We start from the raw sequence: 26,893 nt of genomic DNA, 5'->3' as shown, positions 1-26,893 counted from the left end.
CTCTGCAAAACAGGAGGAATGGATTAGATGATCCCCAGAGTCCCTTCAGTTCCAAATGATTATGACTCCATGCTCATTTTCCACAGGAATGGGCTGGGATGGCAAAGGAGAGAATATAACAACTAGGAATCTGCTACGGACCTGGTTGCCTATGGTCTACATGCTCTCTATCTATGAAGATGGTATATAAAGACTAAGAGATAAGACAGGCTTTCCTTGGGGTTAAATTACTTCTAAGCATCGAAGTTTGGAGCCCTGGTGGTTCAGTGGTTAAGAGCTCTGCTGCTAATCCAGAGTCAGTAGTTTGAACCCACCAACTACTCCTGAGGGGCAGGAATTGACTCAGTGGCAATGGGTTTGGTTTGGCTTTTGGTTTAAGCATCAAATTTTAGATTTGAAGAGGACTGTCACCATCACATACTCAAAACTCTTATAATGATAATGATAATAATTATTGATAACTATGTTTTATGAGGACCCCTGGTGGCACAGTGGTTGAGAGCTCCTCTGCTAACCAAAAGTCAGCAGTTCGAATCCATGAACTGCTCTTTGGAAATCCTATGGGGTAGTTCTATTCTGTCCTATAGGGTTGCTATGAATTGGAATGAACTCGATGACCGTGAGTTTGCTTTGGTTTCAGATGTACTATCAACACTACTAGGTATTTTGCATCCATTATCCCATTTCGTTCTCACAATGATGCTTGAAGATATATATATATATATCTGTAATATTCCAATTTACAGTTACTTATTTTAATTTTTAGTTACAATCTGAGTAAGTCCCAATTTCAAAATAGTGGGGGCTTAATATGTGCTTTTTAGTTTTAGTAAAGCAGAAATATTTGAGTATCATTGTTGATTCCAAAGCTCTTTCCCCAGTTTCTCACTGCATGTTAAAGAAGTAATGATCTCCAAAGGAAATGTTGACTGGGAATTAATTGTGTAATCATATCCAGCACAATTCAGCTTGCCAATATACTAGTGCAAAAGAGGCTTTGTCTCCTGAGTAAATTGGTGGGAATTCAGAGGCACTAATTAAAGTTGCAACATCCTGAGTGAAGATCAACATACTTAAGCACAAAATTGTCTGTGTAACAAAATTTGAATTAAACTTAAGAGTCATCAAGCGGCTTCTATCCAGAACATTTTTGCCTTATAGGCTATATTTTGAAGGAAGAAAAAAATAGCATGTGTTGAGCCCCTTTCATGAAGCAGGCACTGAGCTAAGGCATCTCCACACTTGTTGTTATTGTTACTTGCCCTAAAGTTGGCCCCCTACTCCTGGCGACCCCATGCACAACAGAATGAAATGCTGCCTGGTCCTGCACCATCCCCAGGATTGGTTACAAATTGGATTGTTGTGATCATAGGGTTTTAGTTGCAGATTTTCAGAAATAGATTGCCAGGCCTTTCTTTCTATTCTGTCTGAGTCTGGACGCTGCAGTGAAACCTGTTCAGCACCATAGCAACATACAAGCCTTCACTTCAGACAGATGGTGGCTGCACGTGCAGTATATCGGTCTCCCACATGGAAGCTGAGAATTCTGTCACTGAACAACGAACGCCTCGTCCTCTCCACACTACATTTTATTTAATCTCCAATGTAGCCCTGCGAAGTAGCAATAATTGGCTTTGTTTTACAGAGAAGGAACAGAGAGATTAAGTAACTTGCTCAAGGTCACACACACAGGAAATGGTTCCTTATTCATTGTATGCATACGAGATGATCGAGAATACCATGGCTTGGTCAGCTGCACGTTAGCCCTCAAAGAGACACCTTTGCTTTTTAACACTTTAAAAGGAAAGGTCTTTTGCAGCAGATTTGCCCAAAGCAGTACTGTTTGATTTCTTGATTGCTGCTTCCATGGACCTTGATTGTGGATTCAAGTAAAATACCCTTGACAACTTCAGTGTTTTCTCTGTTTATGATGATGTTGTTTATTGATAGAGTTGAGAGGATTTTTGTTTTCTTTGCTGAGGTGTAACCCATACTGAAGGCTATATAGTCTTTGGTCTTCATCAGTAAGTGTTTCCAGTTCTCTTTACCTTCAGCAAGTAAAATTGTGCCATCTGCGTATTGCAGGCTATTAAGAAGTCTTCCTCCAATCCTGATGCTGTGTTCTTCTTCATATATCCAGCTTCTCAGATTATTTGCTCAGCATACAGATTGAACGAGTATGGTGAAAGGATACAACCCTGACACATACTTTTCTATTTTAAACCACACAGTATCCCCTTGCTCTGTTTGAATGACTAAATCTTGATCTATGTACAGGTTCTTCATGAGCACAATTAAGCATTCTGGAATTCCCATTCTTTGCAATGTTATCCATAATTGTTATGATCCACACAGTTGAATGTCTTTGCATAGTCAATAAAACTCAGGTAAACATCTTACTGTATTCTCTACTTTTAGCCAAGATCCAACAGACACCATCAATGATATCTCTCATTCTACTTCCTCTTCTGAATTTGACTTGTATTTCTGGCAGTTCCCTGTTGATGTACTGCTGCAACCATTTTTGTATTATCTTCAGCAAAATTTTACTTGTGAATGATATTAATGATATTGGTTTGATGATTTCCATATTCCATTGGGTCACCTTTCTTTGGAATGGGCACGAATATGGATCTCTTCCAGTCAGTAGCTAGCTGCCTTCCAAATTTTTTGGCATAGATGAGTGAGAGTTTTTAGCATTGCACCTGTTTGTCAAAACATCTCATTTGGTATTCTGTGAATTCCTGGAGCCTTGCGTTTTACCATTGTCTTCAGTGTGGCTTGGACTTCTTCTTCCCTCAGTACCATTGGCTCTTAATCATATGCTACCTCCTGAATGTTGACCAATTCTTTTTAGTATTGTGACACTATCCTTTCCATCTTCTTCCTTGATGCTTCCTGCCTCATTCAGTTTTTTGCCCATAGAATCCTTCAATATTACAACTCGAGGCTTGAATTTTTTCTTCAGTTCTTTCAGCTTGAGAAATGTCGAGCGTGTTCTTCTCTTTTGATTTTTTAACTTCGGGTCTTTGCACATTTCATTATAATACTTTACTTTGTCTTCTTGAGCCACCTTTTGAAATCTTCTGTTCAGCTCTTTCATTTCATCAGTTCTTCCTTTCGTTTTAGCTACTCTACATTCAAGAGCTGGCTTCAGAGTCTCTTTGGACATCCATTTTGGTCTTTTCTTCTTTCCTTTCCTTCAAAAGACCTTTTGCTTTCTTCAGGTATGATGTCTTCCAAAACCTTATTTGGTCTTCAGTCATTAGTATTCAATGCATCAAGTCGATTCTTGAGATGGTCCCTAAATTTGGATGGGATATACCGAAGGTCATGCTTTGGCTCTCGCGGACTTGTTTTAATTTTCTTCAGCTTCACTCTGTGCTTGAGCAATTGATGGTCTGTTCTGCCCCTGGCCTTGTTATGATGATGTTATTATCCTAATAATTTTCACTGCTTTTTCTGTTTGTGCATATGTCTGTATATAAGAATATATATATTTATGTATTGATTTGTACAAGATTTATTGGCTAGCAGTTGTATACAGATTTCTTGTAATTGAAATCTAACAGATGTAAATGAGGTCATCCTCTGTCTAGGCACAAAAGTTCAGAACTTACATTCTGGTTGCGCCTACCTGGGGTTAGGTAATTAGTGTTTACCGTATATAAATAAAAGAAAATACAAGTAGGCAAATAAAAAATAATGATAAAAGAAAGCCCTCCAAACAGATTGGCACTATTATCTTTTTTTGTGTATCTCTCAGACTTTTGTTTCCTATGTAAAACTAACAGGTATGTTCTCCAAAATGAAATCATACTATGTATATATGGTCTTGTAACTTGCATTTTAAACTTAAAATACCATGAATACCTTTCCAAGGCAACACACACAAACACACACACATAATCATATTTCATAACTGCATATCCAATTGCCTATTGATGGACCTTTAAGGTTATTTTCAGTTTCCCTTCCCTCCCTCCCTCCTTCCTTCCTTCTCTTCCTCCTTTCTTTCTTCCCTCTTTCCTTCCTTTTAACCATTATAGAAAACTGAAATTCCCTTAAATCATGAATAAAGTGGTGAGATAACCACCAATATCATCAGCTTTGTGTGGTCCAGGATCTCACTGTTCTGTATCAGATTTATTAAACGGTTTGAAAACAAGTGTTAGCTGGACTTCCATTTTACTGTAAGGTGCTCCACTGTTTGAGGGATTCTTTGGGCTATCATCAAACATGATTGGAAAGACTTTTCTTAAAGAATACTGACATGTGGTGCATTCTTCACACAGACAGTGCTGTTCTTCTTAAGGAAAGTATTTTGAAAGTTTTATTGATTCGATCAATTTATTTTTAGCTGACTCGTTGGTACTTTCCCCCCAATTGATTGTGACTGCAAACACACATTTGAAGGAAGTTTGTTCAGATTTAGGACTGGTTTATACCTGTGATATATGGCAAATCAAATTAACCAGCATGCAAATTGAATCCTTGGCCTCGCCTCATGAGTACAGAATTCTAAAAAGCATCTGAGAATTTCAGTTCTAGTATGACTTGTATTAGCAAACTATGGCCTGAGGAAAGTTCTGAATTTCTTCCAAACATTGTAAATACTATTGCTGTTGTCCTTGGGCAGTTGTGTCATCCCCCTTTTGAAGCTCATCCTTCACAGAAACTTTCAGGGTGCCATGATCAACAAAATCATAATCTTCCATTATACCACAGAAACTCTTTACTGTTTCTTCTAACTCTCATTAAAGTTGACCTATATTAAAGGACTCTCTCCTTGTTTTTCACTTGAGCTTAGCTTTGGAGATCTTTTGGCTGTACTAAAGTGAGATTAATACCTTGAAACCTTACCCAAATCCTTTAACTAGAATCTTGATTTTTCACAGATTGTGTTGCCCAGTCAACACAACCCACATTCTTAAAGAGGCTGTGAAAACACATCTGGGCTGGAAGACTAGAGACAAAACAATTTTCCAACATTTACAATGTGGGATGTACAGCAGCCATTGGGATCCTTTACCAATCATAAGCTTTTTGGCATGAATAGTTTATGTTTTGCTCATTGCTGTGTAATAGCGCCCAGCCCTGGGCCTAGCATAAGTTAAGTTCTCAGTGAATGCCCATTGAAAGAGTAAATGAAGAAAAACATTTTCATGACAACTTCAATGGACAACCAGGAATTCTGCTTTAAATGACAGCTGGAAGGGTGTATGAGAAAGCTTATAAAAAATTTTATAGACACGTTCAGGACACATTCACCTAGAAATCCATTTTATTTAATGCTTAAAATGGGCATGCCCATTAGCTAAAAAAAAAAAACTGTTAAAAATATTTGTTTTGGGATCTCAACTCAGGTTGTTAAGATGTTCCAAAATATGGCATCTATTTGCTGAAATTCAACTTTTAGTAATAAATATTTGCCAAGGTAGATGTTGCCTAAATATTCCACAGCTTATTTAACAGTATAACTTGTCTAGTATAATCAAGAGTTTACAAAGAACTATTGGTTATGACTAAGGTTGGCTATTAGGACATGAAATGCATCATATCCTTTTCCAAACCCTTTGAACCTGTAGCCAAAAACCACCCACTGCCATCAAGTCAATACTGATTCATAGCAACCCTCTAAAGACATGTTTTTTACATATTTAACTTTTTTTACAGTTTTTTTATCTTGCATATTTTTTCCTTTTTTGAGCAGAAAAAATTTTTTTTCTTCCACCGTTTGATTCCTTTTCTTCCATTTCTGCCAGCTTAGAAAGTAAAGTAGTTTTTCTTTGAATAGAATAGGAAAAGAAAGATCTTATCTTCAAACTAACTTGCAAAATTAAAAAAAAAATTTTTTTTTGAATCAAGTATTTATATAGCACATATTCAGTGCCATACAATGTTGTATTTTACAAATATCACCTCATTTGGTCTTCATATGAAGTAGGTACAACCATTAGTATCATTTTGCAGGGGAAATTGAGGCACGGGGAGGTTAAATAACTTTTCCAAGGTTATGTAGCTAGCAAATGAAAGACCTGGGATTCAAACTTAGTTTGTTATGAAGCCTTTCTGGGGCCATTGCCTCTAACCTTGGACTTGGGATAGAAAGATTCTTATTTGAGGACCTTGAGGATCCAGTAACTGCCTGGATTCTCCATTTTTATGATAGTAAAGGTGATGAGTTTAGAAACCTGGCATTTGTAAAGGATAATCATTTCCGAATGGGGAGGAAGGCTTTTCCCATGATGAAAATGAGAGTTTTAGAGGAACAAAGGCATTTACTGAGAAAAATGAGATGTTTCGATTCTGAATGCCAATTACTTCATATTTTTTAAAACAGGGATTAAAAGTCTAAAAGGACAGTTGGTGATGATGGATTCTACTGGAATTTGTATGTTTGCAGGTACCCCCCTCTTCTCTCTCTTTTTTTTTTTTCCCTTCACCCAACCCTGTAGAACGTAAAAGTGCCGGAAGCAAAAATGGAGAAAGTGATGCTATTAAATATAGTGCAGGTGCTGTATATAGGGGTTCATAATGTAGGGAAGTTTTAGTTCTCCTTTTTTTTACATTCTCTATGAAGCTTTATTACCATTCTTGAGAAATATACGTATTGCAAGAGAATTCAAGAGTGCTAGGAAAGGTATTTTATTCACTGCACATGTCTTAGGTAGGGGAAAATTGTGAAAGAGAGTGGAAAAAAAGACAAGAGCCTATTAGATCAGGATCTATCTTCAACTTGGCACTCAATGGAATGAAATTTTTAGAGTGAAGGAGTGGAGTTTCTTGATTTTATTTATTTTTTTTATAGTGAAACTTGTTCAACTTTCTTATAGAAAAACAGATAACTACCGTGAGTTGCAGCTTCCCTAAGATCAGAATTGAAGTTGGTAGCTGCCAAAATACCCTCCAAGAAAAATCCACCAATATTATTTTAAACTAACATTGGTAAGGAAAGATATTACAAATAAAGTATTGAAATCATGAGGATTTTTTTTTTTTTTGAGATGAAGTAAGATTTTATGTCATTCAACTTGCAGAGTTCAACACTTTGCAAATTATCGCACTGAAAAGTTGGAGCCATTCCACCCTAGTCAATGGATAAAGTTTTGATCCTTAATATGTAACGAACATATACAAATAATAGAAAATACTTTCTAACTGCTGATTCCTTTTCAGGTGTTAATGAAGATTTTTTTTTCATAGTTTCGAACCAATCATTGTTGATGTTAGTTTTACTTTCTTCTCTTACCTTGGTAAAAATATTCTACAGTTGTATGCAAAACCCTCATATCCTTTTGGCTGACTGAGAGTTGACAAATATTGCAAATGAGCGCTTAAGGCCTGTCCATTAAAACTTATGACAAAACTATTAGTACATATAAGGTCTTCAAGGTTATGTGAAGGTAGTTAATTAATCCTTCTGTTACAGTGTTTACTTTTTTTCCCATCATCCTTGAAGGTGGTTAAGGAATATAACGCGTAGTACCAGTATGATCTTGGACCAAGTTATCTGGGTTTCCTATTTGCTAATAGTCTGTGGAAGAATCATTTCCTGGAGAAGCTGAACGCATCTGTTAATGGCAGTGTTCAGGACTAAGTGGTCAGGGACCAGGAAGGTGGGGTGGGTGGAGTGAAGAGCAGCACAAAATAAGACCACAGTGTGCTACCATGCGCTGTTGGTGTTTTCAGATTAAGATGGGGGATTAAGGAATTTTACTCAGCAATTTGAGATGCTTTGTTAGGGACTGAGGAGATTTGAGCTGCTTTGTTCTCAAACCACATGTTAGTGAAAAAGCAAACAGGCACTTAATCCTGACAGACAGCAGAACTTGACATCAATTTGCCCCTTGGGAGGTGACCAGGAGTTCTCTGTGATGGTTAAAATGGTTGGCCCTTGTTTTCCTGGAGTCTAGAGCCAACATTCCATCCTAACCTGTATTTCTCAGCAGTGTGGCCATAACTCAGAGTGTTGGGCTGACCAACGCAGCTGACCAAGAGTTTCTGGGTATTAGGGACTCACATTTTATTCTAAAAGCAAAAAAAAAACAAAACAAAAACCTCTTAAGTAGAAACAACCTATAAGGTGCCAATTACTTAAACAGATTTTGAGAAGGTCTAATATTTTGATCACTCAGTCTTGAAATGAAATATAGAAAGGCTGAGATTTTTTTTTTCTTTTGAAAACAATGGGTGCTTTCCTCTAATAATAAAATCACAGGTCAACATATAAATTTTGGAGCCTCTACGTGACTGTGAACTGCTTTGTGAAATAAACATCGATTCTTATGTAGATGTTTGAGGGAGGCACTACTGAATAACCAGTTATACCTTCAGGTCATGTCCTTCTAAGTCACTGAAGTAGGGCAAAAGCAAACAAAATGAATAGGAAAGAAATTAATGGCTTATTGAATTGGATTTCATCCCTTAGTAAATGTAAGGGTATACAGTTACGAAGTCTGGCACATAATCTGAAATTGTGGCATAAAGGCTAACCTTTCCATCTAGCGTTTGTGCCACTCTGAATCCATTGCTGTAAAGTGCCCTTATAGTGGGCTATTGAGTTACTAAACTTTGGCATGTCAGGAAGCCATTTTTAAATCAGAATTGAAGCACCAAATTTATAAAGCATATTTCCAAAGAAAACTTGTGACACTCTAAAGATTTCCTGGATGAATATTTCAGCTATGTAATAGCTGCTGTACTCAGGAAGGATGTAAAAATCTGCTACACCTTAATAATTAAAAAGCAAGTTTCAGCACCAGTACAAGGCTGCTACATTTTTGTACTTTGTAAACTCATAGCTTTGCACCACACCACACCTCTGCCTCCCTGGAAAATGTTCCTCCCCACACCAACATCAGAGGTAATTTTCTCTGTTCTGCTATGAACTTGACTTTTTCTACTTAGATAACCTTTGAGTTATTCAAATCCTCCTTCTTTTAGGACTGGTGCAACCCTCTTTAAGTTTAAATAGCACCAAATTCACTTTCAAACGGCCAGGAACTCATGATGCTAGAATATCTTGTGTAAGAAAATTAAAATCACTTCAGATTTCCAAAGAGAGACGGTTGCCTTCGATTTGGGAAGTTTTGAGGGAAAAATGCCTTTGTATTGGCCATTGGAATAAACATTGAAAGGGGTTTATATGTTTAGTTGCCAATTCTGAAGACCAGAGACCACTCCAATATTTAAGGTGCTTAATTGTTTATCATAAACATAAGTGGGGGAGAAATCTGAAATTTAAAATACTGCAAAGAGACACATTTATTCAATTAGTTTGAAACAGTATGTACTAGGCCTTTGATGACTTTTGAGCTGTGCTATTGTTCTCTGCTTTTATGACAGTTTACCAGGCATATTATAAGGATCAAATGCAGGGTGAACTAAAATCAGAAACACAGTATTCATTCATTTAACTTTGGTACAGTAGAGCAAATTCAGGGTGACTCAAGGGACACAATGTCTTGTAAAACATATGTACTTAATATAGGGGTCATAAAACTTATTAAATTAAAAGCTGGGTTAAAAATAGGAAGAAAATTTATGCTGCTGTCTAAAATAGCAATAATTTCCCTTTGGCCTTTCCCTTTCCAAGTAATAGGTTCTGGTCAGGAGAAAAAAAAGCCAACTTATAAAATCTACATTTTGTAGAACCAAATGCAAATCTCTTTTAACTGTACTGTGCATTTTAGCAGTTAAGTGATATGGCTGAAAATAGAGGAGCAAGAAGATATGATGTAAAACCTTGAAATGGACCTAGGTTTCATTTCAAGGATACCAGCACCATTGTACCTGAGCCCAAAAAACAAAACACATTATTTTAAGAAAGATATGAGGACAATCAAACACATAAACAAACAACAACAACAACAACAAAAACTTGTTGGTGTAAACGGTAAAGCACTCAACTGCTGCCTAGAAGGTTGGAGGTTCAAGTTCACCCAGAGGCACCTTGGAGGAAAAGCCTGGCAACTTACTTCCAAAAAACCCAACCTTTGAGTGTCCTATAGAGCACAGTTCTACTCTGACACTCACAGGGTTGCCGCGAGTTGGAATCAACTAGCTGGCAACTGGTTGGTTATTTTTTTAAATAGTTGGTCTGACTTTGAGGGAGCAGTAGAGTGAATAGGGAAACAAAGGAAAGACAGTCAGGATGTAGCAATGCTTCCCTGAATGAAGGCTTTCATCCTTTGTCAAGCTAAGTTTTGTTTGTGAAAAAGCCTATGGAAATCAGATATTTGAAGCCAAGGTTGACCTACTTGTGCCTCTCTCTGCTGCATGTGGGCTATATTGGGGTAGAAACTACACACTACCCTAACAACCAGCTTCTAGGGTTTGGGACTGAGGATGGCTTCAACTTTTGAAGCATTTGTATTCCTTTGTAATCCACACAGCTAGAATATATTGGTTTTGCTTGAATGTTTATTATCAACATGATGGCTACTTCACTAGTTAGTGCTCTTAGGTATACTGCCTTAGGATTTTGAAACCCAAATAAATATCTATTTCCTTCTACTGTATTCACACAGGGGTTTGTTTGGAATTTTATCTTCACACAAAAGTCTTAAGGCTGTTGAATGTGTGGTGTGCTGGTCATTTATCTGTTTGCTTTCAGGCCCATTCTTGCCCTTTCCCTGCTCTTTCTTATTCCAAGGGGCTGAGCCTTGCAGAGTACATTGTTAGTGCAAAGTACATGGCCACCTAACTGGCTTCTGCACAGATTCTGCGAGGCAGACACTGGTTAAGGAAGAAGGGAGAGGCTGGGATATGACTTCCCCCTTTACTTTGGAGGTGGTACTGGCAATGGCTGCTCCTCCTCCAAGGTTCTAGAACTGGACCCTGCCTTCTTTTTTCCTTCAGTTTAGGGGTGATAGTGGCTCAGAATTGAGTTGATGGCAACGGGTCGTGGCTTCCTGCTGTTGCTAAACTCTTGGTGGCCTCATCATGCCCATTTGGTCTTTCGGTTCTTTGTAACTAGTTCCCTGGATTAAATCCCTCTGCTGAATTACCTGGTGGTGATTCCGTTTCCCTGGTTGTTGTTGTTGTTGTTAGCTGCCATTGAGTCAGCCTCCAACTTGTGACAACTACATGCACAATGGAACAAAAGTGCTGCCTGTCCTCCGCCAAACCCATGGTGAGTGTTGCTGGGACCCATTGTGACCCATAGGGCTTTCATTAGCTGATTTTTGGAAGTAAATTGCCAGGCTTTTCTTCCTAATCCATCCTAGCGTGGAAGCTCTGCTGAAACCTGTTCAGCATCATAGCAACAAGCAAACCTCCATTGACAGATGGGTGGTGGCTGTACAGGCGGTACATTGACCAGGAATTGAACTTGTGTCTCTCACATGGAGGGCAAGAATTCTACTACTAAACCATCATTACCAAAATCAAACCCACTGCTGACAAGTCGATTCTGACTCATATTGACACCATAGGGTTCAAGGCTGTATATCTTTACAGAACTAGATTGTCACATCTTTATCCCTGGGAGGACGGGTAGATTTGAACCACCGACCTTTTGATTATCAGCTAAGCACTTTAACCACTGTGCCACCAGGTCGTCACTAGACCATGATCAACACAAGGGCTAACTGCTTTTTATTTTTAAGTCATTGGTTCAAGGATTCTATTTGAAGTCTTCTAGGGTCATTATGGAGCCCTGGTGGGGCCATGGTTAAGCATCAGGCTGCCAACCAAAAGGTGAGTAGTTCAAATTCATTAACCACTCCTTGGAAACCCTATGGGGGCAGTTCTACTCTGTCTTATAGGGTCGCTATGAGTTGGAATCGACTTGACGGCAATGGGTTTTAGGATCATTGTTTCTCTATTGGCCAGCTGATAGGCTGCTGGGTTACAATGGTCACTTTGGCAATTGGCATTCATTTTGGTAGAAGAAGTGAAAAAAAACATGTTGGAAGGTGAAATAAAGAAGGCAGAACTGTCTAAGGGCCTTACAGGATGGACATTTTAGGGGTATAAGAGAAAGAATATGGAAGGGGCCATGTTGATATGTTGTTGGCTTTGGCTAATTCCCCTAAACCAGATAGCACTGAAAATGGAGACCTTCCCATGGCCCTTAAAAATTCTCCTAAAACCCCATAATCCATGTTTCTTTACTTAAATTCTGCAGATCACCTCTAATTAGCTTGTTAGTGTTAAAATAGCCTCATTTGAACTAGAATGGGGAATATGCAAACACACACACACAAGCGCACATACAAACACACTCAGAGATCTCACAAATGTACCTCAGTGGAGGAGTTCCTAAAATCGTAAGTTGGTTTCCCCACCTCCCCCACTTTCTCTACTTGGTCACATTTCCTAACAAAATTTAAAAGTTGGTTCCCATGATAAAACTTTGTAGGCTGTTTCTGTCTGGATTGAGTTTGTCTGAAAGAAAGAGCTCTGCATGCTGGGGAGGGGGGAAACCCCAAAACCCCAAATCCAAACAGCTTTGCCATTCAAAATACCATTGTGAAGGCTGACATTTGCAGGGACCTTGGGAATACAGCATGGGGAGACTCTCATCCTGCTTCTCCAATGACAGCTAGGTCTGGTCCAAACAGTTCTGCCATTAACATTTCCACTGGGTGGAAAGAGTGGGTCTGGAGGGGAACATATCTTTTGCTTTCTGCTTCCATTCAACACTCTGGGTGATCACACTGGCCTGAGACTTATTTTCATCAGGATCTTATGAGGGCTTGGAAGAGCCTGGTAATAGAGTGCTCTCTCTTTTTTTTTTTTGAAGTCTTTCTTTTGAACCCACCAATTTTATGAAATTTAAGCACATTGTTCATTGTGTAATTATAGATGAAATATTAGAGAAGTGGACTAATTATACACAATGCACTCAAGCCCAATTAAACTAACATCTGTGGCAAATGTAAGGATATTCTCTTTCACTAATAAGAATATTTTCTGAACAACAGAGAATAAAATCGTTAAATTGGATATGCTGTAGAGATTATAAATATCCTATTAGCATATAAAATGAGGACTAACCTTATTTAATCACCGCATGCCAGATCACGAAAAGTCATGGTGCACCTCCATACTGTTGCTGTATCCATTCTGCAAAATAATAGTAAAAAATCTACGATTAATAAACAGCTCACTCGGTGCTACTCTCATGCACTAAATTAAACTGTTGCAGAAGCTCAAGTATTCCCTTCACTGCCTAACAGAATAGCAAAAATACTTTTACCTATTCATGGTGATGTTATGGCTGATTCAGGTAAGTCTTTACAGTGGCTGGAAAGTGGCACCTCCCTGGCTGGGCAAACTAGCCCACTTCAAAATAAATAAAATACACAACCCATTCCAGCTAGCACTACCAGTGACCTTTTGAAAATGTAAATTAAGTGATCAAAAACACCAGGGATGTGTTCAAAATGAAAATGTATGTGCTTGAGACATAGTGCCCCATTTCTGCAGGTGTGTATCCAGGGATATTTGTCTTTTTACCTGGGCCACAGGACATTGCATTTGAAGATACTCATGACCATCGTTTTTGTGATAAATAGCCAGTCTGGGCAGAGAAACTTCTGTAGTTTAGCAACAACAAGAGGAATTTTGGGATATCCAAATTCAAATTGTAGCTCATTAAATACATTGATTATGTATAGTCACTAGAAACCAATGGCAGCAATGTTGAAGCAGGCAAAAGGCAGAAAGCAAAAGACAGCAATTTCATATATCTAGAATGTGGTCTTTCACAGCTGAGGGACAGAAATCAATAAATTGGGATGGATGACTCATGAGGAGGTGTTTTTTGGGACAGCGTGAAAGAGCTGGCCTCAATCTTCCTTCCTCTTTCGTCTCATTTCCTTTCCCTTTCCTTCTTTTCCTTTTCCTTCCTTCCTTTTTCCCTCCCTCTTCCCCAACCTCTTTTCTTTTTCTCTTTCTTTCTCTCCTTCAAAAGAGTTCTTGTTTATATTCCTTCCAAGATTTGAAGGCCATTTTCCTTTCATTCTTGTGAATATCTTAAGGAGTCTGGAGTATAAACGTACGTAGAAACATTGAGAATAATTATGAGTTTTACAACTTCATGTTCCTAATTTGGTGCATTTATTAAAAAAAAAAAAGCAAACTACACCCCTTTATTTTTTTAGCAGAACGGTAGCTCTGAGTCAGAATGAACTTTATGGCACCGGGTTTGATTTGGTTTTGATTTCCTCTTACTTTGGTGTTCATTCTTATCTGAGAAAGCCAGGTCAGGCCAAACTTCTGTGAAAACTTAGATGGACCTGATAAGAAACTGGAGGGAACTGGCCTGAGGGGTGCAGAGGGCTGTCACGGGTGGGCCTGTGGGAGACGCAGAGTCCAGGAATATATAATGTATCTTGGGGGCGGAAAGAGCTGTTTGGGAACTTGAAAAAAAAAAAAAAAGCTTCAAAAAAATGAAATAAAAAGTGATTAGCTCACATTAGAAATGTAAGTTTTGGGATGCTAGTACAAAGAAAACAAGGCGGACGTGCAAGAGAAAGTACACAGAGCTCCTTTCTCATCCTTGGGAAAGAAGCTGCCAGGTTAAAAAGCTTTTCTTTCAGTTCAGTCCCATACAACGCTGATGTTTCTCTCCAGGCTCCTTGACATTTAAAGTCACTTGCACAATTTAAAAAAATGCATGTATGTATTTGTGTTTACGTGTGTGTTTATGTGTGTATTCACGCACACACACACACATACATACACACGTACACACACATATATGTAAAGTCTTCTATGGTGCCTTAATTCTATGAAGACAACAATATAATATGAATCAAATGTTAATAGTAATAATAACAGCTTTTTTTTTGCCTTTCTGAGCAGGCCAATGAATAGTGGTGTCAGCTTTTATTTTTATTCTCCTTAGTTCTCCAATTAAAAGATAGCCTGCTTTTAAGGAGCTATTTTTACAACTCATTTGAAAAGCTGGGTGAATTAAAGAAAATCCTCTTGCTTCAAAATTTAGATGAGATGTGGATTTGACCTGACAAATCCTACTTTAAATAGACCATGTGTGCGTGTGTGCGTGTATTTTTTTTTTTCCAGGTTTAGCTTGCATAGCAATTTAGCCTTGCCTCAGAATTGTTACATTATGGGTAAATGGTTTGGTTGTGACACAGGATCATTTCAACTTCAGAAAAGCAGTAGACAGTCTCCAGGAAGGGGGGAGGAGGGTAGTCTTTATGGAGAAGATCAAAAGGGACATAAAGGCAGAAACTGACTTTCCGTGCAACAAAACTGGGGACCATGTCTCCAGTGTCCTTATTGTAATTCATTGCTTGTTTCCAGGCCCCATGATACAATTTTTCCATAACAGACAGAAGACTTTGTTAAATTGTAAATGAGTGTTACTTCAAGCACTCTGTGGAAATATATTCTCCCCCTATAGCCCATACGTTATTTCTGCTTAGTTCTGGTGGCTCACATTTCCCGTAACTATCAGAGAGAACTTAATTCAACTCACACAACATCACTTTAAAACTGTGCAGCGCTCTTAATCAACCTTTGTAGCAGCCACAAATGTGCGGTATGACCTAATTTGAAAATGTCCTAAAGTGCTGACTCAAACTGTTAGTGAATAAAGGCTAGTCATTACCATTATGACACTAATGTGATGCAAAATAAAATGGAGTTGCATCAGCTGAACATTAGTTTGCAAAAATATTAGTGATTGAAGCCATTTTCTGTTCATATTTTATTTATACTTGTTATATATACATATATACATATATTTATTTTTTGCTTGTTTGAAACAGTCTGGCGACAAAAAATTTTAAGTGCCGCAGGAAAGACGCCACATTTTCAACACTGCAAAAGCCACCTAGATTAAAGGTAGATCATAGGTATGTCATGATCTTCCCTCTGCAAAATGAAGGTGTGTTGTTGTGAATTATTGTTAGAATATGTCTACACATACAGGTAACAACATTTGAAAAAAAAAACCATGCACTTGCCCTGCACTTCGATGGCGGATTCCAAGACTTTTAACAGGCTACAATTCACTACTTCCTCCTTTCTATCACTCACTCATTCTTAGTGACTTTTGTCTTTTGGGATAATAAGGATTTGGGATTTATTTCTTCTAGGGACTTTTTCCCTCTTCCCACTCCCTTACTCAAAAAACACTTTTTTTGAGATAGAAATAGTCTTACTGTACATTGGTCATTAATGATTTCTGAAATTAAGGAGGTGGGATACAGAAATGGAAATTAGTCAGTCTTACCCCTGCTGATAATGCCTAATGGAATGCAACAAGAATTATTTTTTTCTTCTACAATTCAAATGGTTTGGGGAAAAACTTGAACGACTCACGTGCTTCTTTGGTGCTACACATCCTAAAGGTGACATGGTTTTCAACTTCTAAACTGCCGATTAATTATTGAAAACAAATCAGCATGAGTCTTCCCTAAATGAGAGAGATGGTGCCGACGGTCAATCAGAAATTTCACCCTGTATCCCATTTTCCATCTTCTAAATTCTAAAAATGTTGAACTGGAAAGTGTACCATTTTGTAGTCAAATACCTCTGATTTTATTTAACGGTTCATAACGCGCTGGAAAAAAAAATATTTTTTTTTAACAAGCTGAACACACAAATACAAAGGAGATAGGTTGTTCTTTTACATTTTTGAGGATAAGAAGCTTTGGATAACAAGAAGATTTTTAACCTCCCTGCTTCAGGGTGAGAGAATACACGGCTACATAACATATCGCTACAAGCAATTGGTAGAGAATACAGCTCAATTAAAATGCTGGCAAACTTAGTTCATTCGCTTTTCAGAAAAGCAAGTCCAACTTTATAGCTAGCTCCTGTATGATGATTTAGTATTTTAGCCCATTTTACATCATGCACTGTGTGGCTCGGACTACTTTGGTAGCCTATGTTTTATTTCCATATGAAAATAATCCAGATTAAGAAAAAAACTTTGAAGAGTTTCAGAGCAGTCTTGCCAAAACTAGCATTCAGACTACAAGCACTCGTGTGCTCACACGCACACCAGCACACTTTCAATTACCTAAAAGACGAGGATCGCCTGGTTTCAGCTAAAATACAATTGTTTTTATTCTTAGGCTGTAGGAGGAATAGGTATGTGGGCATGATTGCTGCAAATGGATTGCCAGCCTTTTAACAGTTCATTATTCTTAAATGATAGGAGGATAGCAGCACCCTTCTGAGAAAAATCTTTCCTGTAGATTTGACTTTGTCCATGCCGGACAAATTACATGCTAAGTTGGAATATTTCTGCGATGCGAGACACCTCCATGACTGTCCTTGGAACACCAAGGAGTTGGCAGCCCTTGTTGGATGGAGGGGAGAATGTCCCTTGCCTGCTTCTTTTATGATTTACTGTGCTTTCCCCGGGGGCCACAACTGATGATCTGTGAGCTTGTTGAATTTTGAGGCAAATACTAAATATAATCAATATATAAAATAAAAAAAAAAAAGCAGAAAAAAATGCAATGAAAATTTATGACCTTAACATTCCTTCAGGGTCAAGCCATTTATCAAATTCTCTCACTTTCTGGTTTCAATTACACAGCCATTGTGGAAGGAACTTATTTTAGCAGGTTCATTTGCCTCAGTAGGGAATACAGGACTTTGGCCTAATGCTTCACCTTTAGTGCAGGCCATTTGAGCCTTAGAACAAATACCAATCATCACTCTTTGGGAAAAAAGAATCTGCATCGGCGTGGCCTATTGGAATGGGGTTTCTGTCAAGGTAAACGGTTGTCGACAATGACTGTGGTAGAGTGGCGATAAATCCCATTTTATTGCTGAAAAATTCCAGCTTCTCTCCATGCCTGACAGCTCCCCACATTCTCATACCCATTCGGGCAATTTCTGCACTATGTCCATCTGGTTCTCATTACCTTGCAACCTGCCTGTGTCTGATCCAGAAAAAGTGCAGGTCAAAAACAGGGGGAAAGAAACTAAGGTGATGGACAAAACAGAAAGCAGGGGGGTGGCCTGTAGGGGTGGGGGTGGAGGTGAAGGAACGACTAGGGGAGTGGGGATTCCAGTTTAGGCTCTGAGTGGTCCCTAGAAGGGACCATTTAAATATATTAAAGAATGATAATGACAGGCAGGAGCCAAGAAGCCAGTAGAACCTGTATCTTTAGACTCAGACCTTAAAAAGACACCTGCAGGAGAGAGAGAGAATGTGGTGGGTTGGGGGGCCAGAGGCAGAGTAAGTGGGAAGTAGAGCGGGGCCGTTTTGGGGCATCGTGTCTATCACAGGCACTGCCAGCTGGCTTCTCTGAGTCAAGGACCTTTTCTAGAAGAGCTTGGAGCCTCATGCTCACAGTTGGCAGGCTTCTGAGTATGGGATAAAACTCTGCTGGAGATTCACAATTTTGGCTCAAAAAACACTTTTTTGAAGAAGGAAACTCTAGAGCTTCCAATATTATTGTCTCCATTAATTTTTCTAAGAAGATTAATATTTTAAAATGGCCTTGTCCTAATTGGTGCCTTTAGGACTGGTTCATTCATGGAATGGCAGGACTAGAGCTGAGCTAATTGGGTATTCATAACACTGTGTGTGATTGTTTTCAGAATTATTATGCATGTATGCCTTCACAAAGTTGGCCACATTCGCTGAAGCTGAAATCCTTTTGATCATAATTACTTCTGATCTAAAATTACCCATACGTCACCATAAGACACACGCACACACAAAAAAAGTCCCACCGCTATTGAGTCGATTCCCACTTAGAAGTACCCTGTAGGATAGAGTAGAACTGCCCCATAGGGTTTCCAAGGTTGTAAATTTTACGAAGTAGACTGCCACATCTTTCTCCTGTGGAGCTGCTTGTAGGTTCAAACCACCAACTTTTAGGTTAGCGGCCGAGCACTTTGACTACTGGGCCACCAGGACTCCTTATAAGATGACTTCTGGGGCCAAAGAAGGAATTAATGTGATAAATGTCTAATAACAGATATAAACAATGATCCTGTTTAAATATAAACCTAAATTAGACTAGAAAGAAATGGTATATCTATCTAAATCTCTCTCTCTCTATGTATGCATATAATTTACTTATTCTTGTTATTTTGGTGGGGTGGATGGGACCATTGTCATTAATTCTAAACTACAGTTGTGGAAGGTATATTGGATTATAAATGATGAAGACCCGAGAACTTTAAAATGAGGATTAGAACCAGATGGATGGCTAGACGGATGGTAGTTATTTCACTACCTGTTCTTGAGTCAAATTTTGTATGCAGATATCTTAAAACGAGGTATGATTGTGTATGCTTAAATACGTTGGAGAACTGTGGCATTGTTATGATTTGTAGACAGGGTCTTCTGTGCTAGGTAGGTTTGGAAAAACAATATATCTTCATGCCTTCAGAATTCCAGGAGTCCAGAGTGCTTTCCAGGTCCTCAGATTTCACTTTTTTGATGGTCAGACCCCAAAAGCTGCTATGAATATTTGTTTTTTATTGGTTGCATTCTAATATCACAGTTACTTTACATTTTAAATGTCACGTTGATCCCATTAGACAAGAAATGACAGTTTCCAATATTTGGGATTCAGTTTCTAAATTTTCAAACCAGGTATGTGCAGAAGGAATTCTGTAGAAGTACCTGGAACTGTAGGTGAATTCCACGTGGATGGCTAGGTGGAGAAAGAGATAACTTACAACGTTTTTAAATGTTACAAAGCTAGATGATTTGGCCTGAATTAAAAAACAAATGATCCAAATATGGAAGTCTGTTGTTTGGCAACTTTAAAATGAATATGTTTAATCAACAAATACAGTTCTAAAGCAGATACTTCCACATGGACATATTAAGAGGCATAAACCTTTGGCTAGTACTGCATATCCATTAAAACAGCCTTAATTTGTGACATGTCTAATTTGGAAAGTAATTTCGGATTCTTAGACAAAAAGAAACTCTCCTGAACTTTACTTTTCTGGGCTGTACGTACCTCAGAGAAACAGGATCATTGAAATTCTAAAGGATATTTGTTTGTTTTAATAGCAGAGCAGAGAATTAATGGCATGGGGGAGGGTGAAGCGACAACTTAACTTGATGCTTGATAGCTGTTTACTCCTAAACGTGGTCCACAGATTCAGTGCCCTGTAAGTGAAGAGGGGACTAAAGAAGCCTATGCATTCACATATGGCTTTTAGAGAATTTAATACACATGGAAGAAAGTGCTTAGGGGGCTATTGAAATATTTACAAAACAAACCACTTATATTTGACTTTTGTGTATGTAAAATCCTGACTGCCTACAAAAAAAGACAGACCCAACTTTTAGCTATAAGAAATATTTCAGCATGAAAATGGTTAATAGTATTATGGCTTCAAAAGAGCCTATTGGCTCACCCCCAAGGATGCCCTGCAGTTGTTGTTAAAGTCATCAGATGAAGCTAGCCTTCTCAGCTAGCCTTTAGATTTGTCTGCTAACAGTAAAAATACTATAATAAATCGGTAACATATGTTGCCAGGCAAGGAGGAGTGATATAAATAAAGAGACTAGGAGACCCGGTCCAAGTACAATGTGAAAAGAATTTAACTTTCCATCTATTTGTTGGCTAATTACCATTTGAAAAGTCATTTGAAAGTGTTACTGTTACTTATGTTCTTCCTCATTTTTCTTTTTTTCTCTTCAGATTGCATTCTGACCCAAATGGTCTTCGTGATTGCCTGCTTTGCGGCTTTGGGGTAAGTCCCAGTTTTCCACAGCCTTAAGAAAAAAAAAAAAAAAGCATAACATAAAAGATGCCAAAAAGGCTTCTGCATCCTGATGTGTAGGTTTTGTGAAACATCCATGGGTTTGTTGGGGTGGGGTGATGAAATAAAGAGAAGGTGTTCGTTTCTGCAAGGATCAAGAGTGAGTGAAAGCGTGCATATGCAAACTAGGCTCCGGTTAGGAAAGCCACCTCTGGAATGGAAATGACAAAGCTCGGAACACATACAATCAATTATTTTCACTAGCATTTAAAATATAGAAAACAAAATCTGCTTTGGGAATTGAGTGAATATTTTAGTTAGCTTTTTTATTGAGACATCCTTTGAAAAATGGCATAATATAAATAGTTTTACAAAGCAACAATATAATCAATCTCTAAACTAGAATATAAATCAAGGATTTCATTAACTGCTGGTAGCCAGTTTAAATTGTAGTCTTGTCCATAATGCCTATCTATCTGTGTATGTCCAAGTTATATTAAAAACCTTTAAATGGCTTTGTAATATCAGCTACATCTAGCTATTATAATAATTAATGGTACTGTTTTATAAATCAATACATGTATTCTTGATAAATTCATATCCAGTTAATGGTGTAATTTAAATAAAAAATTAATGTAATAAAGGACATACAGAAATGGGCAGGAAATCTTTAAAGGTTAAGAGACAAATTTGTCGAAATTCATTTTTTCACTCATTTAAAAAAAGTTCATCTTTAAAAGCAGCTGAAATGGACTGTTTCTGAAAAACGAATCTAGCTATTTCTGTTGGTGTCTAGTACTCAATTGTAAGATACTTGCTGTTTTAGCTGGTAAATTTTAATTAAATACTTATGATACAATGGGATATTTTAAGGCCATTATACTATTTTGCAATTATTGAATACTCTTCAGGAAAAAAAAGAACAAAACCAAACTAAAAACCTCCAACCAGTAATTTATTTTTAAAAACCAATGAAATATAAATGCCTTATAGATTTTTGTTTTTTTTTGGGGGGGGGGAGAGTCAGAGTAAATTCACTGTTCTGAAAAATCTCTAAAGCTATGTACGTATTTTATTTCAGGGGAAGAGGAACTGATTAGTTCAATGAATTTGCATGTCTAAGAGCCCAGCGTTTTTGCTGCTTTCACTGAATGAATACCCCAGGAATTTTAGGGGGGAAAAAAAGAAATATGGGTCAAAGAACCTGAAGTATATTTTAGAGCTGCATATGGGTGAAGAACATTCTACAAAAAGAAGAGTGTATTATCGTTCTAATTAAAAAAAAAATACTGAAGGCGTATTAAAGAATAACAAGATTTGGAAAAAAACAACTGAACGTTGTATGTTAACAGATGCAACCTTAAATCTTTCCAAATAAAATTTCATTCTGTTTATAGAGTAAGCATTTTACAAAAAAAAAAAAAAAAAAAACTTGCAGAATTATGCAGACCAGTCTGCCCTGCCATTCTCGCTGACATGGTGCAGAAATGTTAACTTTAATCCACTGAGCTTTTTCTGACATTTTTCTTAACATTGCCGAGCCTTATTTAGAGCAGCAGACGAGACGTGCGCAGCTTCCTTTGACACTGATGGGTGTTTCAAAATGTTACCGGAGAAGGGCGGGGTGGTGGTGGGGGGGAATGATTTGCTGCCAGTCACTTCATCGATAGAACTACAGAAGCAATTACTATTTGTTAAAAGTTTACATTTCAAATGAAGTTAAACCTTAAAGAAAGCGTATCCTTTCAGGAGGACAGTTTTTTGTTTTTTGTTTTTGGCGGGGGTGGGGGAATGCATATTAACGATTAAATATTAACGCGCACTCAAGTTCTGGAACCATTTAAAATCTATTGTGTTTTTAGACGAAACCTGCCGCAAAACCATTCCTAAGAGGCTTAATTTAGGTTTTATAGGAGGAACATAAAAAAGAAGCAAGTTACAGCAACACGCTGAAATATGTGGTCCATTTTAAATATCTTCATTTAAAAACGTATGTTTATTTTCCCTCCTGGGATCACTAACGTGTGTCTCGACAGAGAAAGCAAGGACCTGCTTACATTCTTAAAAAGGATCTGTTAAAAGGATCACATTCCGGGACAGATTTGAGCATTTTTATGACTACAGATAACCTCTTAATTATGTCACTGCCTTCCACTTGTTAATCAGGGACATTCAACATAGTTAACCATGGCGTGGTAGCCTTTAGGAGAATACACATTTTTCCCTATCAGCTTGTTATTGTATTTGTGATTTCAGCACGGCTAAAAATTTACTCACCTGCTTCAACACCTAAGAAGAGATCAAGATGCCCATTACAATGTTAGTAATTACTTCACACTGTGCAGCCCATGAAATGCTTAAGTGATAGATAATTTTACTTTTCCTGTCTCTCTCCCCCCACTTCCGGTTCCCGCACCTCCCACACGATCCCTATTTGAACCAATTTTAGGTTTCTTCTGCAGCCACCAGCATCTGAGTTACTCTTCCACAGAGTAAGGTGTAAGTGGAGTAAATAAAATAGTGTTTCACTGTGGCTTTATCAACCCTCCTAGGTAGTTTTCCTGCCAGCCAACCTGCGCTGTTAAGACCGTAAAATTATGCAATAGTGACTTCTTTGAGGTTCTCTAATCAGATAATGGCTGGCGTTAGGCGGGAAGGGCCCAGGGCAACGTTGCTGGCACTTAACACTGTGGTTGGTCATTACTTGTCTGGTAGAGACCAATAAACAGCTGATTACTATCCTATAAAAAAAAAAAAATCCTATAAGGAGCCAATATTTTATATTTACCCTCGTTATTTTTTTCTTTTCTCTCCAACTTCTTTAAAACAGCCAGCATTTGTCAAGAAGATCTATGAGGAATATCCTCCCAGGCACCTTCAAAATAAGAATTTTCCTAGGATGAAATGATGCCTTTTATGGAGAGGTGAGAAGGATTTGGGTTTTTACAAGAGAGAAGGTTTGATTAGTTTAAAGTTCATTTCTTTCAGCTGTGGACACTCCTTGATGTCTGTCCCCTGGCCGCCCGCCCCCAACGCACACTATAACAGGTTCACAGACTGCAACCAAGGGGTTTAAAATGCAAATGTTTATATTTGAACTCTGGCAATAACTGGGCCGTTTTGCTTCCTCCATAAGCCTGTGATAATTGATGCTTCGTACCTGGAAATACATTTCCTTTCTCTCTTTACACATGCAGGTATTTTATAAATAAAAGGTAATTTATAGAAAGAAACCAGCCATTGGATATAATAATCCTAAATTTATCCATACAATTGTTTAAAGCTCGAAGAGTCAGAGCTGCAGATTTCTAAACTTTTTAAGGAAAATTTGATTAAAACAGGGAATTGGTGCATTTTTTAATGTTTCTTGAAGTTGAACGCCTGCAGGGGTAGGAGAAGAATAAGAGGCATAGAAGGAAGGCAGGAGAAAAAGTGCAATCATTACCTGTGTTTTAAACTAGTCTATCCAAAAAAAAAAAAAAAAACTTTTTTTTTTTTTTAATCCAATCACATGTTTCGACTTCTCGGTACAGTTTTGCTGACTTTCTCTTTATATTTAAATGTAATTGCTTACTAACCAATGCAAATTGCAAAGCAGCCAGCCTTTTCAAGTGCCTTTCCTTGCCTGGGACCTTTTTAGAGTGAACAGAGATTTATCTATAAGAACTGGACCCTGATTTTACAGCCTCATACAAAGCCAGGCAATTCTTGAGCCAAACAAACAAAGGGGGTGTAAGCGATTTCATTTATTTTGATAATCCTCCTCCTGCTCGGGAGCATTTTGCTGTCTTTGTCAAAGTGAATGACAACAATTTGGCCAACTCTCTCTGAGCTGCACTCAACAGTGACAGGCAAATTATCAGAGGCCTTGCCTTCTTATTATCAGAGGAGAAGCCATCAGGGGGACGCATGGAGGATACCTCTGCCTTGTCACTATTTGTCAGTGGGACAAGGGCCACTGCTACGGGTAGCTGACAGGTAATTTCAACAATAACAATTACTCCTACCCCTGGTGTCATAAACAATTCGCCCAAGGCATAACAATAGCAAAGCTTTATAATTCAATGCCATATCAATAAATATCAGCAGGTAACAAGTAATTTAGCTCCAATTAAGCTTTCACCCGGGCCTTAATATTGTTATTGGAAGAAAATGGGAAATTGAAAAAAAAAAATTCAATATGTTAATGGCTTAAGAGGGGTTCAAGGGCTAGACCAGAGGGGTTGGAAAAAAGGAAACCAAAATTATTATGGTGTCATATTTGATGCCATCCTAGGGGCCAAACAGCTGTATAATTACTTTAAGATTAGTAGGGGAACCAGGAGTGCTAGAACTGTAGAGTTCAGACCTGGGGAATATGTGAAATAACCTTTCAAAACCTGCCTCTCTCGGATTTCTGAAGACAAGAAGTAGACATATGAGGATGTGTATATAATGTAGCATTTCCCTGGCTTTTTTTTTTTTTTTCACCTGAAATATTTCAGCTGAAGCAGAGACGTATCAAAAGAACACTTCCATCTGTTTGAGACAATCACATCAGCACCTGCTTCCTTGACGTTAAGTCTGGTGAGAGACTGTCTGAATCAGCCCATTTTTATCAACGGTGAAGGCAGAGCTGAGAGTCCCCTTCTGATCTCGACTGTCCGCCTTTGGGAAATGGAAGAGAGGCTGCAGCCCCATCTCCCCATGTAAAACTTCCTGATCAAACCAATTTGCAATTTTAGTATTTGTCTGGCCAGACAATGTGCCATCACGGTGTGACAGCGGTAAAAGAATTTGAAAATCTCTAATTAGGAGAGCTGTGGAGCAATTAACGCATGTCAAATTTCACTTCATCCAGTGCCACTCTAATTTTCCCTCTAAAAATTAATGGATTTTTTTTTCCCCTTTTGGTATGTGTGTGTGTCCCCTTAAGGCAACGTTGATTCAAATCTGCTCAAGACGCAGCGTTGCACAGCTAAGCATCTTCTTGATTACAACCCACCACACTTCTAACTGTGCTCATTCTCACTGCCAGGGATACTTTGTCAACAGTCAAATTACACCACGCTGGTAACAATGCATACTGGTGTTCCTCCTCCCAGGCCCCTGTCAGGAGAGGGGGTTCATAAAAATGGGATGTTTTCTTCTCAACTCTTTCTAAAGGAAGTTGGCACGACTAGGTCACTGGCCAGCCTGTAATTTTTAAAAAATCAATCTGTTAATTTCAGGAAAAGGAGCAGAATGATGGAACAAGAAAATTCCTCATGGGGGGGAAAAATCCGAGGACCAAGGAGGAATTGAAGATATCTGTGCCCAAAGTTTGGCTTAAACACTTTGTTCAAAGACATTTTCAAGAGCACGATTCTTGGTTAAATACCAGATTTTTCCCCCCCTTAACTTATGGGCTATAAACATTGGAAGCCTCTCTTGAACAGACAGTATTTAGGTTGTGAGAGAAGTTTGTTTGCCTGCCATATTTGCCGGAATCCTCAAAACATCACAGGACGCAGAAGACAAATGACTTTTTTTTTTTTTTTTTTTTGACGGGGGGTAGGGGGTGGTGGTGGAGCAGGACTGTATATTTCAGAACATGTTGAATCACTTCGGCTATTTTTTATCCTAGTTGCTGCAGGTCAGTGGCCTGAGCCATCAGCACATGTGAGGGAGACTGTTCACTGAAAAATGAAAGAAAGAAAAGCAGTGATTAAAAGATCTTGAAAACGATCAGGTCTGGAACAAAAAGGGGAAAAGTAAACAAAATGTTAAATGTGTCGGTTGGCAGATCTTCAGGGAGTGGAGAACATTTATATGAGCTGACACCCCACTTTTTTCCATCTGTATTTCTGGTTATATATATATATATATATAAATCCTATCTTTTCAATAAAAAAGCATCTAGATTCACAGAATGCATACTTCCCTTTTTTTTTAAATTCGCAGGTGGAAGCCAACTTTTCATTCACCGACGACTAACTCAAAAATCTCAAAGTCGATATTTTGAGGTGTGTATTTCCCGAGTATGAAATATCTCTCCCCTCTTTTAGGGCCCCACCCCAGCGTGTTCCGAAGTGGTCTATTTCAAACAAAAGACAATAACGTTCCCCTTTCAACTAATCAACTACTACATTCTCTCCAAACGGATTAGGCGTTCACTGGAAGTTTTGCACTTAGACTCATGCACACTGATGTATTTTCTTTCTCCCCAAACATCATTCTCTGAACTTTATAAAAA

At 38.2% G+C, this 26,893-nt stretch overlaps 1 long non-coding RNA gene across 1 annotated transcript; it reads left to right on the top strand.

Moving 5' to 3' along the window:
• The first annotated feature begins 20,421 nt into the window (after positions 1–20,421).
• Positions 20,422–26,174, top strand: LOC126061073 (uncharacterized). The gene is made up of 4 exons (XR_007513690.1): positions 20,422–20,506; positions 20,619–20,670; positions 23,510–23,603; positions 25,164–26,174. It is a non-coding gene; the product is annotated as an uncharacterized LOC126061073 (long non-coding RNA).
• The last annotated feature ends 719 nt before the right edge of the window (positions 26,175–26,893 follow it).

The sequence above is a fragment of the Elephas maximus genome, chromosome 17, assembly GCF_024166365.1.
Source record: "Elephas maximus indicus isolate mEleMax1 chromosome 17, mEleMax1 primary haplotype, whole genome shotgun sequence".
NCBI lineage: Eukaryota > Metazoa > Chordata > Mammalia > Proboscidea > Elephantidae > Elephas > Elephas maximus.
This window is presented reverse-complemented; position numbering and strand designations above follow the sequence as displayed.